This window comes from Sturnira hondurensis, unplaced genomic scaffold (genome assembly GCF_014824575.4).
Source record: "Sturnira hondurensis isolate 20B ecotype Veracruz unplaced genomic scaffold, ASM1482457v3 Scaffold0019006, whole genome shotgun sequence".
Taxonomy (NCBI): domain Eukaryota; kingdom Metazoa; phylum Chordata; class Mammalia; order Chiroptera; family Phyllostomidae; genus Sturnira; species Sturnira hondurensis.
The window spans coordinates 9171991-9180979 of record NW_028091637.1 but is presented as its reverse complement, the minus strand read 5'-3'; the positions used below and the strand labels follow the sequence as shown (position 1 = coordinate 9180979).

Below are 8989 nucleotides of genomic sequence, written 5' to 3'. Positions count from 1 at the left end.
CAAGCACAGCACAATAGCAGCCATCTCAGATTGCTTTATAGCTCATGCAGGGTGGTCCTGGGAAGAACACAAGTGACAGCTGACCTTGGCCTGCACCTCCTGGGTAACCCCAGAGCCTGGACATCCAGTGGACAGCTACAGACCACAGTAGGGCACCATCACACTGCCCCTGCACAGCTGATCCTCTATAGAGGGTGGAGGATCCACTACAAGAGGCTCAACTACAAGAAGAGGGTGCACTCAGCCCACCCAGCTTGGGTGGTAGGGGAGGCTGTCCCACTGGACCCAATAGGATACCAACTACATTAGACCATGCTATCAAGACAGTGAGTTGTAGCAGCTCTAGCTAATACATAGAAACAAACACTGGGAGGCTGACAAAATGAGGAGACAAAGAAACGTGGCTCAAATGAAAGAACAGATCAAGATTCTGGAAAAAGAGCTAAACAAAATGGAGAGAAGGAATCCATCAGGTGAAGAGTTCAAAACACTGGTTACAAGGATGCTCAAGGAACTTAGTGAGGACGTCACAGCATGAAAAATGATCAAGTCAGAAATGAAGGATACACTAAGTGAAATAAAGAACAATTTACAGAGAAACAACAGTGGAGTGGATGAAGCTGAGAATCAAGCCAATAACTTGGAACATATCAAAGCAAAAATAACCAATCAGAACAAGAAGAAGAAGAAAATTCTTGCCCATACCCCCCCAAAATAAGGATAGTGTAAGCAGCTTCTTGGACAACTTCAACTGTTCCAACATTTGCATCATAGGTGTGCTAGAAGGAGAAGGGAAAGAGCAGGAAATTGGAATTATGCTTGAAAATAATAATGAAATAAAACTTCCCCTAATTTGGTGATGGAAATAGACATGCAAGTCCAGGACGCACAGAGAGTCCCAAACAAGATGGATGCAAAGAGGCCCATTCCAAGACACTTCATAATCAGAATGCCAAAATCTAAAGATAAAGAGAGAATCTTAAAAGCAGCAAGAGAAAAATAGGGGATTTCCTATAGGACACTCAGCTAACTTCTTAAAAGAAAATATGCAGGCTAGAAGTGATCGGCAAGAAATAGTCAAAGTCATGAAAAGCAGGGACCTACAGCCTAGATCACGCTGCCCAGCAAAGATATCATTTAGAATTTAAGGACAGATAAAGAGTTTCCCAGACAAGAAGAAATTAAAGGAGTTCATCATCCCCAAGCCATTATTATATGGAATGTTAAAGGGACTTATCTAAGAAAAAGAAGAAAATCAAAACTATGAACAATAAAATTAATAACTACATATCTATCAACAATTGAATCTAAAAAACAAGCTAAGCAAATAAGAACAACAAAGACAGAATCGTAGACATGGAGAACAATTCCATGGTTGCAAGAGATAGGGGAGAGTGGGGAGTGAGTGAAGAGGTGAGAGGTTGAAGAAGTACAAATAGGTAGTTAAAGAATAGCCATGGGGATCTAAAGTACAGTATAGGAAGTAAAGTAGCCAAAGAACTTATATGCATGACCCATGGGCATGGACCATGGGGTGGGAATTACCTGAGGAAGTAGGGGATGCTGGGTGGAGGGGGGCAAAGGGGGAAAATTTGGAACAATTGTAATAGCATAGTCAATAAAATATAATGTTAAAAAAAGGACTTTGGGGAACATCCCTCACCCCTTCCAAACAAAGTAAATGAATAAATAAATCAGTAAAGAACATTTAAACAACTAAATAAATAAAATGGAGAATAAAGAAAAATAAGAAAGAAAAACATCAGTGAGCTTGGAGATATGTCAACGGAAACTTCCCAAACTGGAAAGAGAAAAAAGAAGAAAAAAATGGAACAGAAAATCCACAATCTGTGGGACAATTACAAAAGGTGTAACATATATGAAATGAGAACACAAGAAGGAAAAGAAGGAAAGGAGCTGAAGAATATTTGAAACAACAAAGACTGAGAATTTCCCCAAATTAGCACCAGACACCAAATCACCAATCCAGGAAGCTTCAAGAACAAGAAGCAGGATAAATGCTAGAAAGACCACACCTATGTACATCATTGTCGATGACAGTAAATCAAGATAAATAATGACTGAGAATGTTCTAAAATTAAGGACAGACATGAACCACAGATTCATGAAGCTTAGAGAACAGCAACTAGGGTAAACACTAAAACAGGCTACCTAAGTATGTCGTCACGACACTGCAAAAAATCAAGACAAAGAGAAAATCCAAGGAAGAAACCTGCCTTACCTGCATATGCAAATAAGGATAAGAATGATGTCAGACTTCTCATTAGAAGCCGTGCAAACACGGAGAGAGTGAAGTAAAATGTTTAAAGTATTGAAAGAAAAAAACCACCCACTTACACTTTTGTATCCTGTGAAATTATTTTTGAAAAGTAAAGGAATAATAAAGGCTTTTCAGATAAAAAAATTTGGAGAACTGGTTGCCAGTCAATGTCTTGCAAGGAATGTTAAAAGAAACTTGGCTCAAAAAGAAAAAAAAGAAAAAGAGAAAAGAAACTTGGCTCCACATAAAGGAAGGAGAATGTTACAGGAAAAATTATAAAAGTAAAATGAAGTCTTCTATTTTTCTTATTCTTGATTGATCTAAGATACTAGTTTGTTCAAAACAATAATAGCAACAATATAATGGATGGTTAATTATGGACATGCAAATTAATGGCAACCATGTTATTAGGAACGAGAAGGAGAAATTGAAAATACTCTATTATAAGATACTTCCATTACCTGTGAAGCAGTATAGTGTGATTTGAAAGTGGACTTGGATTACTTGTAAATGAAAATTGCAAACTGAAGGATAAACACTAAAAATTTTAAAAAGAATTATAGTTGATAACAGAGGTGAGAACATTATATAAATTTATTTAAATGCTCAACTAAAACCATATTAGGCAGAGAAAAGTAAGAAAAGAAAAAAACAAATAAGAAAGTCACCAAATTAATGTGCAAAAAACAAAGTTACAAATATGGTACATATTAATTCATTTATATCAATAATCACTTTAAATTTGAATGGTCTAAATACACCAATTAAAAGACCGAAATTGTCAAAGCAGATTTAAAGTAAAAACAAGACCCAACTCTAGTTATTTATAAGAAATCACCTCAGATATAAAGGCACAGATAGGTTAAAAATAAAGAAATGAGAAAGGTATACCATGTTAATGCTTAAGAAAGTTGGAATAGCTACATTATTTCAGATAGAACAGACTTCAGAGCAAAGAGAATTATCAGGTAAATCAGGGACATTACACGGTGATGAAGGGTCAGTTTTCCAAGAAGACAAAACAATTCTTGATGTATGTCTACCTAAGAACAGAGTGTCAGAGTCAGACTAGACAAGGTAGAAGTGCAAGGAGAAATAAACAAATCCAATTATAGTTGAAGACTTCAACACTCCTCACTCACTAATTGGCTGAAAAAGTAAAGAGAGAATCAATAAGGGTATAGAAGACCGAAAAAACACAATCAACCAACTTGACCTAATTGACATTTATAAAACACTTTTCCCAGTAATAGGAGAATGCACATTCATTTTAGAAGCATACAGAGCATCCATCATGACAACCATATTCTGCAACATAAAACAATCTTTAGCAACTTGAAAAGAACTAAAATAGCCCTGGCTGGTGCAGCTCAGTGGATTGAGTGCGGGCCTGCGAACTACACGATCGAGGTTCGATTCCCAGTCAGGGCACATGCCTGGGTTGCAGGCCAGTCCCCAGCAGGGGATGCACAAGAAGCAACCATACATTGATATTTCTCTCCTCTCCTTCCCTTCCTCTCTAAAAGATAAATAAATAAAGTATTAAAAAAAAAAGAAAAGAACTAAAACAAGTATGAACTCTGACTTCATTGAAATTAAACTAGAAATCAATAATGGAAGGCATTTGAGCAATCACCCAATATTTGGAAATTAAGCACATACTTTCAAATAATCTATGGGTCAAAGAAGAAATCTGAAGGTAAATTAGAAAATGTTTAGAGTATTTGATGAAAATGAAAATAAAACATCAAAATTGGTAGATATAGCTCATGTAGTGTTTAGATGAAAATCTGTGACATTAAATGCAAATATTAAAAAAGAAGAGAAGACTCAAATATACAATCTAAATTTCCAACTTAAGCTTCTAATAAAAGAAGACTAAAATAAACTCAAAACAAGCTGAGAAAAGAAATAATGGTAAAAATAGAGAAAAATCAATGAAAAAGAAAATGGAAAAATAGAGAAAGATCAATGAAACAAAAATATATTTTTTTGAAAAAAACAATGAAATTTAAATACCTGTAGCTATATTGTGAAGTAAAAAAAGAAAGGAGACACAAATCACCAATGTCAGGGATAAAAGAGGGAATGCCATTTAGATTTTGCAGCCTTTAAAAGGATAATAAGGAAAAACTGTGAATAATTCAGTGCACATAAATTCAATAACATAGATGACGTGTAACAATTCCTTGAAAGAAAAAAAATCACCAAAACTCATCTAAGAAGAAATAGGGCAACTGAAGAGTCCTATGTCTATTAACGAAACTTAATTCATATTTAGAAGCCTTCTCCCCAAACTCCAGATCCAGAGAACTCTACTGGTGAATTCTGCTATACATTTAACAAAAAAATGTCTTCCTTGCTTGAATAGGTATATCAAAAAAGATATTGCTAAGAGCAATGTCAAAGAATTTTTGCTTATGTTTTCTTCTAGGAGTCTTATGGTCTCATGTCTAACATTTAAGTCTTTAATCCATTTTGAGTTTATTCTTGTGTATGGTGTAAGAAAATGGTCCAATTTAATTGTTCTTGAATGCATCTGTCCAGTTTTGCCAACACCACTTATTGAAAAGTCTTTAATTCATTGCATGTTCTTGACTCATTGTCATAGATTAATTAACTATNCTTCCTTGCTTGAATAGGTATATCAAAAAAGATATTGCTAAGAGCAATGTCAAAGAATTTTTGCTTATGTTTTCTTCTAGGAGTCTTATGGTCTCATGTCTAACATTTAAGTCTTTAATCCATTTTGAGTTTATTCTTGTGTATGGTGTAAGAAAATGGTCCAATTTAATTGTTCTTGAATGCATCTGTCCAGTTTTGCCAACACCACTTATTGAAAAGACTTGTCTTTAACTCATTGCATGTTCTTGACTCATTGTCATAGATTAATTAACTATATATATATACACACACATATATATATATAGTTAATATGTATGTGTATGTGTGTGTGTGTATGTATATATATGTAAACAAGGATTTATTGCTGGGCTCCTTATTCTATTCCAACCCAGGCATATGCCCTGACAGGGAATTGAACCTGCAACCTTTTGGTGTATGTGATGACACTCTAACCAACCTGGCCAGGGCAGCCCAATGCATTCTTATAAACTTAATATACCTACGTGACCACCTCTAGATCCAGAAACAGAATATAACTAGCATCGCGGAAGCCCCTTTGGGGAGGACACATTTTTGATGCATAGTTAGCTGTTGCCATAGACAATCCGTGGTCTCTGCCACAGTCACTAACAGCAGGACATTTATATATTCAATTTATATATGTTGCTTATTATGTGTCATATCCATCACTAGTGCATTTTGGTTGCTGAGTTCTAATAGGAGTTTAAGCAAATGGCTCTATGTGTAGCAGGCCATAAGTTAGGGGACTTCTGTGTCCTGATTGGCTGAAGTTCTCGCGGTGTGTTCCACAAGCACAAGAGCGTGGGTAATGGAAACCACCCTTGCAGACAAATAATGCTGAGGTGGCCTTTGAGCACACAGGAGCCAGGCACCATGCCAGGTGCTGCTACGGTTGCAATGGGAGAGGCACAGTGTAGTGTTGCTGAGCGTTGGCTTTGGCGTCAGAAAGATCTGGGCTGAATAACTGGCTTAGCTACTTTTTAACTCCTTTTGCTTGAGCAAATGACTTAATAGCTCCTAGCTTCCTTTCCTCTCCTAGGATTGTGGTAAGGCTTACCTGAGATGGTACATACTATATTTACCATGTAAATATAGTTTTTAAATTTTCAGTGAAATGCTTTTCCAGCCCACACATTGGCTGGGGTCACTCATAGAAGACAGTGCTTTTTAATAGTTGAATGAAATTAGTCTGAAGCCTGTTTAGTAGTCTGTGGAAAGTCCAGTGCCTTATCTTATGAATGCCGGCTCTCCTGCACCTGCCATCCTGGGCACGCACAGCATCTCATGCACGTCACCCCTTGCACGTACGTGCTTTATCTCCAAACTGTGCACTTTACCCACAAACTTTTGTGTGATCAACTATGCTCACGGTTTGGTGGCAGAAACATGGTTATTTCCTTAATAGAGATGACAAAAAATTGAATATTAGACATCCTATGCCTAGAAAAATCTTTGCCCATTTCTATACCTCAGGTTTCAGGGGCTGACACAGCTGCTTGGCCAGGCCCCCTGTCTGGTTGTGTAGGTCGTGCACTGCACCCAAGAGTCTGGCCAAGAGCAGCGAGTGCGGGTCAGTCCGGCCTGTGGTCTGCTTCTCAAGCTGTGAGCCCTAGAGAAGAGCTGTGTTGACTTGGAGGTGTTCCTTTTCTCCAATTAATCCACTCAGATGGGGGCATTTTTATATGAGTCACACAAGGCCATGTTGTTTGGTCATTTTAGTTTCTTCTATCCTCTTCTTNTGTAGGTCGTGCACTGCACCCAAGAGTCTGGCCAAGAGCAGCGAGTGCGGGTCAGTCCGGCCTGTGGTCTGCTTCTCAAGCTGTGAGCCCTAGAGAAGAGCTGTGTTGACTTGGAGGTGTTCCTTTTCTCCAATTAATCCACTCAGATGGGGGCATTTTTATATGAGTCACACAAGGCCATGTTGTTTGGTCATTTTAGTTTCTTCTCTCCTTTTCTTTTGCTCTCTGATTTTTATATCTAAGGAGCAATAAAACAAATTCTTTTTGTAAGTCTACATTCCCTTATCATACAGCTGTGGGGTCACACAATTGTTTTCTGAATTCAGAAATTTTCAGAGTGTGGAAAGGTACACATACTGGGTATTATGTAACAACCTTCAGCAGAGTCTGAGAAAGCACCCTATAATTAAACACATTAATATTTTCCTGGCAAAACGCATGAATACTCACACTAAGTGGGATGAATAAAGGCTATTAAATAGTTGAGTCTCGCCACCAAGTAAGTTCAAGTCAGGTTAGGTTTTGTTGCCCTTGAGTTTTGAAAAACTTTCAAAGTCTTTTGNCCCTTATCATACAGCTGTGGGGTCACACAATTGTTTTCTGAATTCAGAAATTTTCAGAGTGTGGAAAGGTACACATACTGGGTATTATGTAACAACCTTCAGCAGAGTCTGAGAAAGCACCCTATAATTAAACACATTAATATTTTCCTGGCAAAACGCATGAATACTCTCACTAAGTGGGATGAATAAAGGCTATTAAATAGTTGAGTCTCGCCACCAAGTAAGTTCAAGACAGGTCAGGTTTCGTTGCCTTTGAGTTTTGAAAAACTTTCGAAGTCTTTTGGATTTCTGAATAAAGGATGATGGTCCTGTATTTCCTTATGCAGAGCCATTGGGGTCTCCCTGGTTCCTGTGCACCAACTCAGTTTAGGGTAGTCTCCTGCCCATTCAAAACTGTGTTGTAGACTTAAAACGAACTCTTGTTACTGTCTGATTGGCTAGTTTAGGTATTCAGACTGGTGGTTCCCAAACTTTGCTGCTCATTAGAATTATCTGAGGAGTTTTAAAAATTCTGGTGCCAAGCTTGCACCCCAGACTAATTAAATCAGAATGCCTGAGGGTGAGAGCCACCCTTTAAGGATTTCTAGGTGACTCCAAGGAGAAACAAGTCCAGGAACCTCTGCCTTTGATGAAAAGGGGAAATCAGTTGGAAGGATGCTGGGGTGTGTCTCCTAACCACAGGGAGGGCTGGAAGAAGAAACTCAAAAGCCACCTCTGGCATCTGCCCTGCAGTCTGGAGGTGAGTGAGGAGCAGGCTGTTGCCATCATCAGCCTGCCACCCAGGGGCAGAGTGACTGGGTCCTGCGGTGGGACAGCACGTCACAGCAACAAATTGGCCTGGGACAGTCCAAAATGAAACCGATGGCCAAGGGGGAACCAGCCAGGGGAACCTGCTGCATCTCTTTGCCTCCCCGATCTCCATCTTGTTTCAGGGTCAATTCAGCTTCTGACCATTGAGGTTCATCTCTTAGTCCCTTCTGTGCTAGGAACCCCTGGCATGGAGGGTGGAGTTGGGCTTCCCCATGTTTCTCTCGCTTCTCCCTAATATCGGGGCTTCTACTCACTGCCATTCCACTTTGGATCCTTTTGACTGCTGTGGGGGTTCAGAATGAGTCACCCCAAGATGTGCCTTCATGGTCTGCAGATTGTTTTGAGGTAAAAGCAACGTTCGCTGTCATGTCAAGAGAAACCCCTGCTCCTCCCTTAACTACCTAGAAGAACGTGAATTAGAGGCCTTGCCCATAATGAGTATCAGAGATGGCCCCTCTTGACCTGTCTATAGGGCAGGACAAACTTCTATTTACTAAGCATCTGCTCTTCTAATCAACCTGCAAAGACCCTTTGGAGCACCCAAGGCACCTTCTCTCATCCCTAGCTGAGGGTGTCTTGTATACCTGATCCCCCTTTCTATGTCCGAACCTCTCATTTAATGTGAGGCTCCCATACATATGTAAGGTGTTAACTTTGGTGATTTTCTCTCGCTAATCGATCTCCTGCTTTATTTGATTATTAGACCAGCCAAAAGAACCTAGAGGGTAGAGGAAAGTTTGTTCTTCCCCCATAGTGCTCATCCCATTTGATCTGATTTTGGCTCCGAGGTCTCGGTTCCAGCATTGTGCATTTGGCGGGCGTCCCGGGAGCACCCCTAAAAGTTAGAAAGCAGGCAGTGCGCAAGTGGTCAAAATCATCCAGGTTGCCGAGAGCCAGATGAGCAGTTAGGGGTGAGGGAACCTCAAGATATATAGCCCAAGGAGAAACAA

At 39.2% G+C, this 8989-nt stretch overlaps 1 long non-coding RNA gene across 1 annotated transcript; it reads left to right on the top strand.

Moving 5' to 3' along the window:
- The first annotated feature begins 264 nt into the window (after window positions 1-264).
- LOC119004020 (uncharacterized) lies at window positions 265-8087 on the top strand. Its single transcript, XR_005070095.1, has 3 exons — window positions 265-400; window positions 6085-6087; window positions 8076-8087. It is a non-coding gene; the product is annotated as an uncharacterized LOC119004020 (long non-coding RNA).
- Window positions 8088-8989: the final 902 nt, after the last annotated feature.